The sequence below is a fragment of the Acinonyx jubatus genome, chromosome A3 (genome assembly GCF_027475565.1).
Source record: "Acinonyx jubatus isolate Ajub_Pintada_27869175 chromosome A3, VMU_Ajub_asm_v1.0, whole genome shotgun sequence".
NCBI classification, from domain to species: Eukaryota; Metazoa; Chordata; class Mammalia; order Carnivora; family Felidae; genus Acinonyx; species Acinonyx jubatus.
This window is the reverse complement of record NC_069388.1, coordinates 60964552-60977270: the sequence shown is the minus strand read 5'-3', so window position 1 is coordinate 60977270 and position 12719 is coordinate 60964552. Positions and strand designations below refer to the sequence as shown.

Below are 12719 nucleotides of genomic sequence, written 5' to 3'. Positions count from 1 at the left end.
ACCAGTCTCAGATGAGAAAACCAAATTCCACAGAACTTTACTGCCCAAGGTCACAAGACACTCAAAAGGTGGACTAGAACCCAAAACTGATGCTTTTTCTCCTAAAGTAGGTAAAGTGCATGATGCTCCGCTTAAAATACCATGCAAAGAAGTATTGATTTAAAAAGATTTCATGTTGGAGCACCTGGGTGGCTCAGTTGGTTAAGTGTCTGACTCTTGATTTTGGCTCAGGTCATGATCTCACAGTTCATGGAATTGTGCCCTGTGTTGGGCTCTGTGTTGACAGCATGGAGCCTGCTGGGGATTATTTCTCTCCTTCTCTCTCTCTGCCTTCCCCCTCCACCTCCGCTTGTGCTCTGTCTCTCAAAATAAATACATAAACTTAAAAAAAAGTTTCATGTAGATCCAATGAATGATTCACACAGCTAAGGTTTATTTTCCCATAGGTTATCCTCAAAAAGAGAGCTTGAAAAATACTGAATTTGTATCAAGTTCAAATCAAGAAGAGCATTTGGCTAAACTATTTGGTAAGTAATCTCCTCATGTGAAGTCATCAGGCTGTCTTTGAAGAATCTCCCCCTTGTCCACAGTTGTCTCTCAGATAACCTGATGCTTTGGTGGGAGGGAACGTGCTTGCCTTGAAGCTGGAACCAGTTCTTTGAAGTGTCAGAGTCCCAGGAAATTAAGCAAAGCATAGAAGATAAACAGTTGGAAAGGATTGTGCCCCTCAAAGGGGGGGTCCCTTTAGCAGCAGCAGAGCCTCCATGTGGGAGTTATTGCAAGTGCTGAGTCAGACCCCACCTCAGACCAGCTGTATCACATCTGCCTGACAAGGTGCCCAGGAGATTTCTATAGCAGTAGAGATGGCGAGGTCCTGAGGCTGAGATAAACCTTTTCCCTAGGTCTTCAGCCCTACTTGAGCATGAGAATCCCCTGGGGAGGTTGTTGAAAGGATGCCTGATCAGATTCTTCAGCATAGGATGAGATATTTGCACCAGTAGTTTTAAAGCTCTCCAGGTGATTCTATTTGGGACTCATTGATCTAAGTATCGCAAGTAACATTTGAGAAAACCAAGGCCTGGAAGGAAGATGGTGGGGTAAGAAGCTCCAGAAATATGTCTCTTCATCAGTGCTACAATTGAACTGCCAAGAAGTATCTTAAGCAACTATTTTGGAACCTTGGATTCTAGTTGAACGGTTGCATTGCCCAGAGGAATGCTTGAAGAGACTGGTAAATTTTGGTGAGTTTTAGTGTTTCATGTAGATCCTGCCACGCTCCATCCCCCGCCCCATAGCAGATAGCCAAGTAGTAGCTTGCTGGTGCCAGAATGGGCAATAGGAGCCTGTCTTCAATATGTTAACTGCCTTTAATGAGTTAAGGAAATGAGAGATAAAGAACTTAAGGAAGTCAGGAAAACAATGTTTGAAAAAAATGAGAATATTAAAGAAACAAATTATAAAAAGGAACCAAAAAAATTCTAGAGTTGAAAAGTACAGTAGCTAAAATGAAAAACTCATTAGAGGGATTTGAGAGCAGATTTGAGTAGGCAGAAGTAAATATAAGTAAATTTGAACTTGGACAATTGAAATTATTCAGTCTGAGGAGCAGAAAGAAAAAAAGAAAAAAAACAAACAAACAATGAGCCGAGGATGAGACATCTGTGAGACAGCATCAAGTGTATCAACATATATATTACAGAAATCCCAGGAGGTGAAGAGTTGGTGGCAGGGGGAAAGAGAATATATTTCAGGAAATAGTGGCCCAAAACTTCCCAAGTCAGATGATTATATATGTCCAAGAAGCTCTAGAAACTCCAGGCATAAGTGCAACAGATTCACACTGAAACACATTATAGTCAAATTGTTGAAACCCGAAGACAAGTAGACAGTCTTGAAAGCAGCAAGGGGAAAGCTACTCATCATTTACAAGGGATTCTCAATAAGATTAATGGCTAATTTCTTCTCAAAAATCATGGAGGCCAGACGAAATGATATGACATATTTAAAGTCCTGAAATAAAAGTACTGTCAATTGATAATTTTATATTTGACAAAACTATTCTTTGAGCATAAAAGATATGTCCAGATAAACAAAAGCTAAGAGATCTGCCTGTAAGAAATGCTAAAGAGAGTACTTCAGGCTGAAATGAAAGGACACTAGACAGTCAAAAGTTTAAGAATATAATGAACACTGGTAAAGGTGGCTACATAGATAAATATAAAAACCAATATTATTATAATTTTGGTTTGTAACTTCATTCCTTTTTGCAATATGATACAAAAGGCAACGCATAAAACAGTAATTGTAGATTTATGTTAATGGACATACAATGGGTAAAGATGTAATTTGTGACAATATAGGTGAGGGTGCAGATTTATATGAGCAGAGTGTTTACATACTATTGAAATCAAGTTGGTATTATCACACTAGGTTGTTATAAGTTTAAAATGTTAGTTGTAGGGGTGCCTGGGTAGCTCAGTCAGTGAAGTGTTCGACTTTGGCTCAGATCATGATCTCATGATTTGTAAGTTTGAGCCCCACCTCGGGTTCTGTGCTGACAGCTCAGAGCCTGAAGCCTGCTTCACATTCTGTCTCTCACTCTGCCCCCCTCTCAAAAATAAACATAAAATGAAATGAAATGAAATGAAATGAAATAAAATAAAATATTAGTTGTAATTCCCAAAGTAACCACAAGGAAAAGAACTAAAAAATATACAGAAAGGAATGAAGAAGGCAATTGAAATATAACATCACAAAAAAATCAACTAACTCCCAAAAGAAAGCAGGAATTGAGGGGAAAAAATTATAGGACACAAAAAACAAATAGCTAAATAGAAGAGGTTAATTCTTTATCTGTAATCACATTAAATATAAATGGATTAAACTCTTATTAAAGGGCAGAGATTAGCATATTGGCTAGAAAATCCAATTTTCTTGTTGGGAATGTAAGAGAACAGTATGGCTGTTCCTCAAACAATTAAAAATAGAAGTACCATGTGACCCAGCATCTCATATTTGGTTATATATCCCAAAGAATTGGAAGTCTCAAAGAGATATTTACCATGCTCATAGCAGCATTATTCACAATAGCCAAGAGGCAGAAGCAACGCTAGTGTCCATGGATGAATAGACTAATGAAATGTGGGATATACACACAATGGAATATTATTTAGCCTTAAAAAGGAAGGAAATTCCGTCACATGCTACAACATGAATGTACCTTGAGGGTATTATGCCAAATGAAATAAGCCAGTCACAGAAAAACAAATACTGTATGATTCTACTTATAAGTGGTATCTAAAGTCAACTTCAGAGAAACAAAGTAGAGTGGTAGTTTCCAGGGGCTGGGGCTGGGGTAGGGGGAGAGGAAATAGGGAGTTGTTGTTTAATGAGTATAGTATTTCAGTTTTGCATGATGAGAAAGTTCTAGATATCTCTTATACAACACTGAATAAACAACACTACTGTACTGTATGCTTAAAAATGGTTAAGATGAATGGGGTGCCTGACTCAGTCAGTGGAACATGCGACTCTTGATCTTGGGATTGTGGGTTTGAGCCCCACATTGGGTGAAGAGATTACGTAAAAATAAAATATTTTAAAAAATTATTAGGATGGTAATTTTTGTTATGTGTTTTTTACAACTAAAAGTAAAACTTATTTTAAAATTTAACATCCTTTTGTGATAAAAACACTCAATAAACTAGGAATACAAAGGCACTTCCTCTATGTGATAAAGGCCATATATGAAAAATACACATGATACTCAATGATGAAAGAATATAAGTTTTTCCTCTAATATTAGACATAAGACATTTTTGCCAATTCTTCCCACGTAGACTGTAAGTACTAGCAGAGAAATTAGACAAGAAAATGAAACAAAAGATCTAAAATAGATCACAAAAAAAAGTTCACAAAAAATTGTTAGAGCTAAAAAATTAATTCACATAATCATCAGTTCTCTATAGTTAAGTCTGTTTCTTGGTTTGCCTCTCTCTCTTTCTCTCTCCCCCCTCCCTTCTCTTGTTTGTTTTATTTCTTAAATTTCACATATGAGTGAAATCATATGGTATTTGTTTTTCTCTGACTTATTTTGCTTGGTATTTTAGTCTGTAGCTACATATGAAAGTTTGCAGGGTATAAAAACAACACAGAAAAATCATTTGTATTTCTATACTCTGATATGAATAGTCCAAAGAAAATAAAGAAGACAATTCTATTTACAATGACATCAAAAATATTAAAATACTTAGGAATACATTTAGTGAAGGAGACAAGTGACTTGTACACAGATGGGTACAAAACAGTGCTGGAAGAAATTAAAGAAGACCTAAATAAATGGAAAGATATCAGATTTTCCTGGATTTAAAGACTTACTATTATAAAGATGACAATAGTCCCCAAAGTGATCTACAGATTCAATGCAATCCCTATCAAAATTCCAAATGCATTTTTTTTTTTGCAAAAATAGAAAAACTTATTGTGAAATTCCTATAGAATCTCAGTAGGCCCAAAGTAGTCAAAATAATCTTGAAACCAAAGAACAAATTTGGAAGAATCACACTTCCTCATTTCAAAGCTTACTACAAAGCTACAGTGATTAAGAGAGTATGGCACTGGTGTAAGGCTATCTATATATATAGATCAATGGAACAGAATAGAGTCCAGAAATGAATGCATACATCCATGGTCAGTTGATTTTCAACAAGGGTGTGAAGACAGTTCAAGGGGAAAGAGAAGTCTCTTTAATAAATTGTCCTGGGAAAATTGGGTATTCACATGCAAAAAAATGAAGTTGGGTCTTTACACTATATACAAAAATTAAAACTAAACTGGGTGAAAGATCTAAATTTATGAGCTAAAGCTAAAGCTTCTGGAAGAAAATGTAGGAGAAAATCTTCATGACCTTGGATTAGGCAAAGATGCATTAATTTTGACAACAAAATCACAGGCAACAAAAGAAAAAATAAATTGGACTTCACCAAAATTAAAAACTTTGTGCAGCAAGGAATACTATCAAGATAGTGAAAAGAAAACCCACAGAATAGAACTAGATATTTGCAAATCATATATCTGATAAAGGATTAAGATCTAGAGTATATAGAGAGAGCTCCTATAGCTCAAAAGCAACAAAAAAAACCCAACCAAATAAATGGTCCAATTTAAAAATGAGCAAAGGGATTGAATAGATATTTTCCAAAGAAGATATACAAAATGGAATAAGAATATGAAAAGTTAGTCAATTTACTAGTCATTAGGGAAATGCAAATCAAAACCACAATAAGATAACATTGCACCTGTTAGAATGTGTATTATTTATTTATTTACTTAAAAAATTTTAAGTTTATTTGTTTATTTTGAGAGAGAGAGAGAGAGAGGCAGGGAGGGGCAGAGAGACAGAATCCAAGCAGGCTCCACCCTTTCAGCGCAGAGCCTGATGTGGGGCTCAAACTCACGAACCCTGAGACCATGACTTGAGCCAAAATCAAGAGTCCGATGCTTAACTGACTGAGCTACCCAGGTGCCCAAAGAATGTGTATTTTTTTAGAGAAAGGGAAATAAGTGCTGAGAAGGATGTAGGAAATTAGAACCCTTGTGCATTGCTGGTGAAAATGTTAAGATGAAGTCTCTGTGGAAAACGGTTTGGTGGTTCTTCCAAATATTAAACATAGCATTATCGTATAATCTAGAAATTCCATTTCTAGATATATATCTACTAGAATTGAAAACAGGAGCTCAGGAGCACGTGGGTGGCTCAGTCAGTTGAGCATTCAACTTTGGCTTAGGTCATGATCTCATGGATTGTGGGTTCAGGCCCCATATGGGGCTCTTTACTGACAGCTCAGAGTCTGGAGGCTGCTTTGGATTCTGTGTCTTCCTCTCTCTCTGCCCCTCCCTGACTCATGCTCTGTCTCTCTCTCTTTCTCAAAAATAAATAAAAACAAAATAAACTCAAAATGGATGAAAGACCTAAATGTAAGACAGGAAGCCATCAAAATCCTCGAGGAGAAAGCAGGCAAAAACCTCTTTGACCTTGGCCGCAACAACTTCGTACTCAACACATCTCTGGAGGCTAGGGAAACAAAATAAAAAATGAACTATTGGGACCTCATCAAAATAAAAAGCCTCTTCACAGCGAAGGAAACAGTCAGCAAAACTAAAAAGCAACCGATGGAGTGGGAGAAGATATTTGCAAACAACATATCAGATAAAGGGTTAATATCAAAAATCTATAAACAACTTATCAAACTCAACACCCAAAACACAAATAATCCAGTGAAGAAATGGGCAAAAGACATGAATAGACACTCCTCCAAAGAAGACAGCCAGATGGCCAACTGACACATGAAAAAATACTCAACATCCCTCATCATCAGGGAAATACAAATCAAAACCACAATGAGATACCACCTCACACCTGTCAGAATGGCTAACATTAACAACTCAGGCAACAACAGGTGCTGGCAAGGATATGGACAAAGAGGATCTCTTTTGCACTGCTGGTGGGAATGCAAACTGGTGCAGCCACTCTGGAAAACAGGATGGAGGTTCCTCAAAAAATTAAAAATAGAACTGCACTACAACCCAGCAATTGCACTACTAAGTATTTATCCAAGGGATACAGGGATGCTGTTTTGAAGGGGCACATGCACTCCAATGTTTATAGCAGCACTATCAACAATAGCCAAAGTATGGAAAGAGCCCAAATGTCCATCAGTGGATGAATGGATAAAGAAGATGTGGTTAGTATGTGGTTAGAAGATGTGTGGTTAGATGTGGTTAGTATGTGTTAGTATATATATATATATATATATATATATATATATATATATACATACACACACACACACATATATATATACACACACACATACATACATACGATGGAGTATTACTTGGCAATAAAAAAGAATGAAATCTTGCCACTTGCAACTATGTGGATGGAACTAGAGGGTATATGCTAAGCAAAATTAGTCAGAGAAAGAGAAATATCATTCCTCATATGAGGAATTTAAGATACAAAACAGATGAACATAAGGGAAGGGAAGCAAAAATAATATAAAAACAGGGAGGGGGACAATACATAAGAGACTCTTAAGTATGGAGAACAAACCGAGGGTTACTGGAGGGGTTGTGGGAGAGGGGATGGGCTAAATGGGTAAGGGGCACTAAGGAATCTACTCCTGAAATCATTGTTGCACTATAAGCTAACTAACTTGGATGTAAATTAAACAAACAAACAAATAAATAAATACATTAAAAAAAAAAGAAAACAGGAGCTCAAACAAATGTTTGTACACCAATGTTCATAGCAGGATTATTCACAATAGACAGAGTATGGAGACAATCCAAGTGTCCATCACAGATGAATGGATACACAATATGTGGTATGGACATATAATTGAGTATTATTTGCTCATAAAAACGAGTGAAATTCAGTTACTTGCTAACACATGGGTGAACCTTGAAGACATTATACTAAATGAAATCAGCCAGGCACAAAAGCACCAATATTGTATGATTCCACCTGTGTGATGTATCTAAAGTAGGTAAATTAATAGAGACAGAAAGTATAATACAAGTTACCAGGGGCCAGGGGGATGGGAGAATGGAGAGTTATTGCTTAACAGGTAGAGAGTTTCTGTTTGAGAATATGGAAAATTTCTGGAAATAAATAGTGGCAATGTTTGTACAACATTGTGAATGTCCTTAATGCTCCTGAATTGTACACTTAAAATGGAAATTACATATATATATACATACATATATATACATATACACACGTATATGTGTGTGTGTGTGTGTGTGTGTGTGTGTGTGTGTGTGTATTCACCTTAAATTTTTTAAAATCTAAAAACAGCAATAACAAAATAAGGCTCAGGAAAGTCTTCTTTAGCAGAGAGCTGAGACTGAGGGAAAATGTTTGAAACCATAGCTGTCTGCTGAAGGAAGCCATCCAGATTCCAAAGAAATCTCTCCTCTCTGGTAGTGTGTGTGCATCAGGAGTAGATAGTGAGGGTTACATCTGGTCTGAGAAAGAGCTCTGAGAGGTGTGAGCATTGATGCTTCCCTCCAGGTTAGGATCTGTTGGATGTTCTGATCACAAAGTTATGCCTGCCAATCCTGCTTGGAAGGGGGACATCTCTTTACAGGGAACATGGAACTTTTTTTCCAGGAGTTGTTCCATGTCAGGAAATCTGGGTTTGTCCTTCCTCCACACCTGCTATTACAGAGGCTTCAGTAAATCTGCACTGGGTGCCTGGCTGATTGAATGATGGGTAGGTTAACATGACTGAATGAAGGGATGCAGATAGCTGTTGCAGCCCCCTCATGTATTTTCAGGAATTCTCACCTGGGAATCAGAGGACGTCTCCTCCTTGAAGGAGCACCATGTCTCTGAATCCTGCCCCACATGTGTGGAAGGGGAGTGAGTGTATGTGAAGATGGGTGTCTGGTTTGGGGTTTGGGAGGATCCCATCATCCCTCAAAAGGCCTACTGACCTGCCCAGCACCATGCCAGTGTTGGCTTTGGCATTGCTGGGACACCAATAAACGTTTCAGGTTCTCAGAGCAACAATCCAGGAATTTATAGGTCAACACATCCCTTAAGGAAGGGGCTAGTGACATGTAGGCAGAGGCTGAATACCTCTGCCGGATAGGAGACAAGGTGAGTGCAGATTGTTCACCTTCTCTGTACTATCTAAAATGGACACTATTCTAAGTTAATAACATCTCATTTTAAATATTCACTTCCTTTTTAAAAAGGTAATGTGCTTTTACTGGCCGGACCATCACTTTCAATCACTTCATTTAAATCATTCATTAGTATCAAGAAATGCCATAGTAAATTCCTCACATTCAATACGTATTTCTTTGGTGGCCATGACTTATGCTTCCTCAAGAAGCCAGCTCCTAAATGTAGCCAATTACCCAGCTAACTTACAGGCCCAGCTATAATATAATCAAATTTTTTTCCACATGTGCTATTATTGGGCCTAGAAAAAATAAGCAGTTCTAAATTCTGGACTTGTCTTTTGGATTAGGGTGAATTATACAATTTAGAGGGTTCTGTAGCCTTATCACATGCAAAGAATTCTCAATCATTTTTATATAGACTATCTAGTTCTTGCATTATTCTAACCGGTTTTGTTGAAATCAGCCTTTCCCCCCTTACCTTGTTTACATCTAGACAGTGTAATAAAAGCAAATTCAACAACTGTCTAAATGAGGTATAAATAATGTAGATAAGTAAGCCAACCAGTGTATTTTAATAATATTTTTCAAGTGTAAACATCCAGTAATTTTGATAAAAGTAAAAACAAAAACATTGCATTGAAACTTGCATTCTTTTTGGAAAGACCTGATAATAGTGGTCCAGTTATTAGAAACACTATAATGCAAGCTAATCATTTTTATTATGGCTCGGTCAGAAGTCAGAACTCCTTGCTACTTCAGAGATCACCTAACGTATCTGCTTTCTGTCCCTTGCGCCCTCTTCAAACTTTACTTGGCTCTAGAGAATATCCTGCATATAAAGAATGTTCTATTTTAGAAGTGCCAGTGAACTGCTCATTGTAGTTTGTACATGTGCTAATGCTATTTGTTTTCTGTATTGTAAATAAAGTCCTGTTAGGGAGGAAAAATAGAAGCAATTGGGTGTTGTTGTGTTTGGCTTATAAATAAATGTATTTAACAAAAAATAAAACATAAAAAATAAATAAAAGGGTAATGTGCTAGGGGTGGCTGAGTGGCTCAGTCGGTTAAGCTTCCGACTTCAGCTCAGGTCACGATCTCACAGCTCATGAGTCCAAGCCCCGCGTTGGGCTCTGTGCTGACAGCTCAGAGCCTGGAGCCCGCTTCTGATTCTGTGTCTCCCTCTGTCTGCCCCTCCGCTGCTTGCACTCTCTCATGTTGTCTCAAAAATAAACATTAAAAAAAAATTTAAAAAGGTAATGTGCTTAGCTGACCTAGTGAATCAGAACAAAAATGAGTAAAGAAAAATTTAATAGTCTTCTTGCTACACCCTTTCTGTCATCCAGGTGTGCATTCCTCCTCTCTCTCCATGCCTGTAAAAACATAAATGCACATACAGAGGTTTTTGTTTTTACTGCTTTTACAGAAATTGGAATCTTTCTCTATAGTATACTTTTCTTACCTTGATTGGGAAGCATTGGTTCTGGTGAATTAAAAAGTTTAGTATTTACACAAGTCTCTTTATATATGAAACTGAAACATTGAATTTAAGGCTGAAGTTATATTTGATATTTCTTTGTTCCCTACCTCCTTAAAGATAACCTTTTTAGTTCTTTTATTGTGCATTTACAAGCATGTCTATGTACCTATAGGAATTAGGTAGTGTTGATTGTGTTAAAAGAAATTATTTTTAAATAAATGAGATCATAGTGTGGAAAAAAAAAAAGAAAGGGACTGGTGACAAGAACTCATTTTGAATAAGTAAATTTGATGTTAATTTTTGGGGTTCTTAAGCACGTATGCCATCAGGTGAGCAGACCAACCACCAATGTACCAATGCCCTTGATAAAGGACTCAGAATATATACAAAATGAATGAAATTTGTGAGGATTCTTTCCATGGCTTTGCAAAATAAACCTAGACAGAGTAACAAAAGTAGAAGGGAAAAGTAGAAGCCTGAAAACTTTAAAAAGGAGAGAGAGATTCATGTATTTTTAAATATATAACCATGAGAAATTAGGAACAGCTTATAAAGAGCTTTCTGACTTTTAGAAACCTGTTCTGCTTTATTTTTGCCCCCGCAGACTTCACCATATACAAATCTATGGGTCCTCTTGGGGAAGCCTCAGGGGTGGTTCAGAATGACAACAGGAGCAAGAAGGAAAATAGTGGCGCTAAATATCATGAGATTTGGGGCAAAGTTTCTAGCTGCGTATCTTTTAGTGGGAAATATTTACTGCTCAAGACATCTAAGGCAATCACAGTTTTTCAGCAATGATTTTAGGGGTTGGGATTTCCCTTCCCAAGGCTAGGTATAGAGTATAATTTCAAAATTTCCATTGAGTATAGCATTTATTAACTGTATCTCTAGACTGCTTTAGGTATTTACAGAGAAAAATATGTCAATCCTCCACTGCTGATATTAACATGCCTTTTGTACTTCACTTGAGATGAAATTCTACAGCAAGTGTTTTCCAATGTTCCATATGAGGAAACAAGAACAGCAGGCAAATCAGTTACAGAGAGAGACAAGAGAGAAGGCAAGTATATGTCTCTAGAATTATAAGTGCACGTATTTCTATAGGCCTATGTATTGAATTATATATACAGCACTCTCATTTTAGTATTTGTCAAAATGGCTACCTGTGTGGCATAGACAAATTGAGATATGAAGGAAAGATTGTCTGAAAACCTCTCTATCACCTTCAAGTCTATGGCTAAAATGTGTCTATTCTGTTTTGTGGGGAGGGGATCCTTGAAATTCATGTGTCAAGGAGGTTCTTCCTTTCTGGAGACTGTTCAAAGGACAGGAACTGGAATTACAAGTGGCGGTTACTGTTCCTGACCACAGGAGCCCTGAGAAGTGTAATAACTTTGTACTGAACACACTTTATAGTTCCACGTGCATGATCTGGTTTGATACTTTGCTTAGCCCTTGGGGAGAACTAGTGCAATCATTAGTGTACCATTCAATGGGTAAGACCCAGGCTAAAGAATCACTTGCCCTAGGCACACCAGTGGAAATAATGAAAATGAAAAATACACTCTTCCGCAAAGCGGCTTTATATTATTATTTTTTAAGTAGCAGTTTAAGAATTAAGACAATTATTTGATCATAGGTCATAAGGATAGAATTTTATATCAGACTTACCTACAGGCAGCATTTGTGTACCAGCAGTAACAAAAGTGCCCTGGGCAGCAGAGAAATGAGCACTGTGTTGGAATTTTGCATACAGATGTGAATTCTAATTCCCAAGGTTTGTTTCCCATAACATCTGCCTGGGCTCCAGCCTCTGCAGTCAGCAACTAGCTGATGCCTGTCTGCATTGATATATAAACTTTCAAATACACATTCTCAGTGTGGTTGGATCCTATATTAGCATTTCAACACTTAAAATATGGACCCAAAATGCTCATAATGTGTGCTTATATAAATTTTTCTCTTCAATTTTTTTCCCCCATGGATTTCATCAAAGGAGCCAGTGTTGCTGGGTATTCTACTGAACCAAGATTTCTCCTTGGCAGCATGGATAGAGTGTCCACTAATGGTAATGCAAATGGATATCATTGGAGTTGGGTTATAAGTAATACCTCTTCTTCCTTTGCCTGAGTTTAGAACCAAATGTGAGACTGAGCTAAGGATCCTACAGATGGAGCTCAGACTATCTTCTCAGGAAAACTTGGCTGGATAACATGGGTGCTTCACTTCGAATTAGGATGAGTGCCTAATCACTGGTGAGGGTTAGGATGCCCATGGCTCCCCCATAGCCCACCATGAGAGAGTTTACTTCTGTAACATTCACAGCATAGAGGAGAAGATCAGAATGTTTGTTGTCTGCAGGCAGACAGATGCCAGAGAGAGAGAGACAGAGACAGAGAGAGAAAGTGAGAGAGAGGGAGAGAGAGGAAGGGACTGACCGTAGGAACCTGATTCCTCCTCCCAAACTTAACAGTGAAGTCCCTTGTTCCCCCTGGATGTGGGGACTGGTGAGGGACTGAGCACATTCCTGAAGTGATACCCCAGA

At 37.6% G+C, this 12719-nt stretch overlaps 1 protein-coding gene and 1 long non-coding RNA gene across 3 annotated transcripts in view; both read left to right on the top strand.

Annotated features, from left to right (window-relative positions):
- Positions 1–444: 444 nt before the first annotated feature.
- Positions 445–11235, top strand: LOC128311180 (uncharacterized). 2 transcript variants are annotated; one of them, XR_008289268.1, is made up of 5 exons: positions 445–527; positions 903–1241; positions 5969–6743; positions 8177–8279; positions 11145–11229. It is a non-coding gene; the product is annotated as an uncharacterized LOC128311180 (long non-coding RNA). The 2 variants fall into 2 exon arrangements; XR_008289269.1 differs by lacking the exon at positions 8177–8279 and having other exon boundaries at positions 11145–11235.
- A 932-nt stretch (positions 11236–12167) lies between these two features.
- The window catches only part of LOC106976677 (tyrosine-protein kinase ZAP-70), a 38878-nt gene continuing 38326 nt past the window's right edge, over positions 12168–12719 (top strand). The window contains exon 1 of the mRNA XM_027072606.2: positions 12168–12242. The gene's annotated coding sequence lies outside the window, so the exon portion shown is untranslated. The remainder of the gene's footprint in view (positions 12243–12719) is intronic.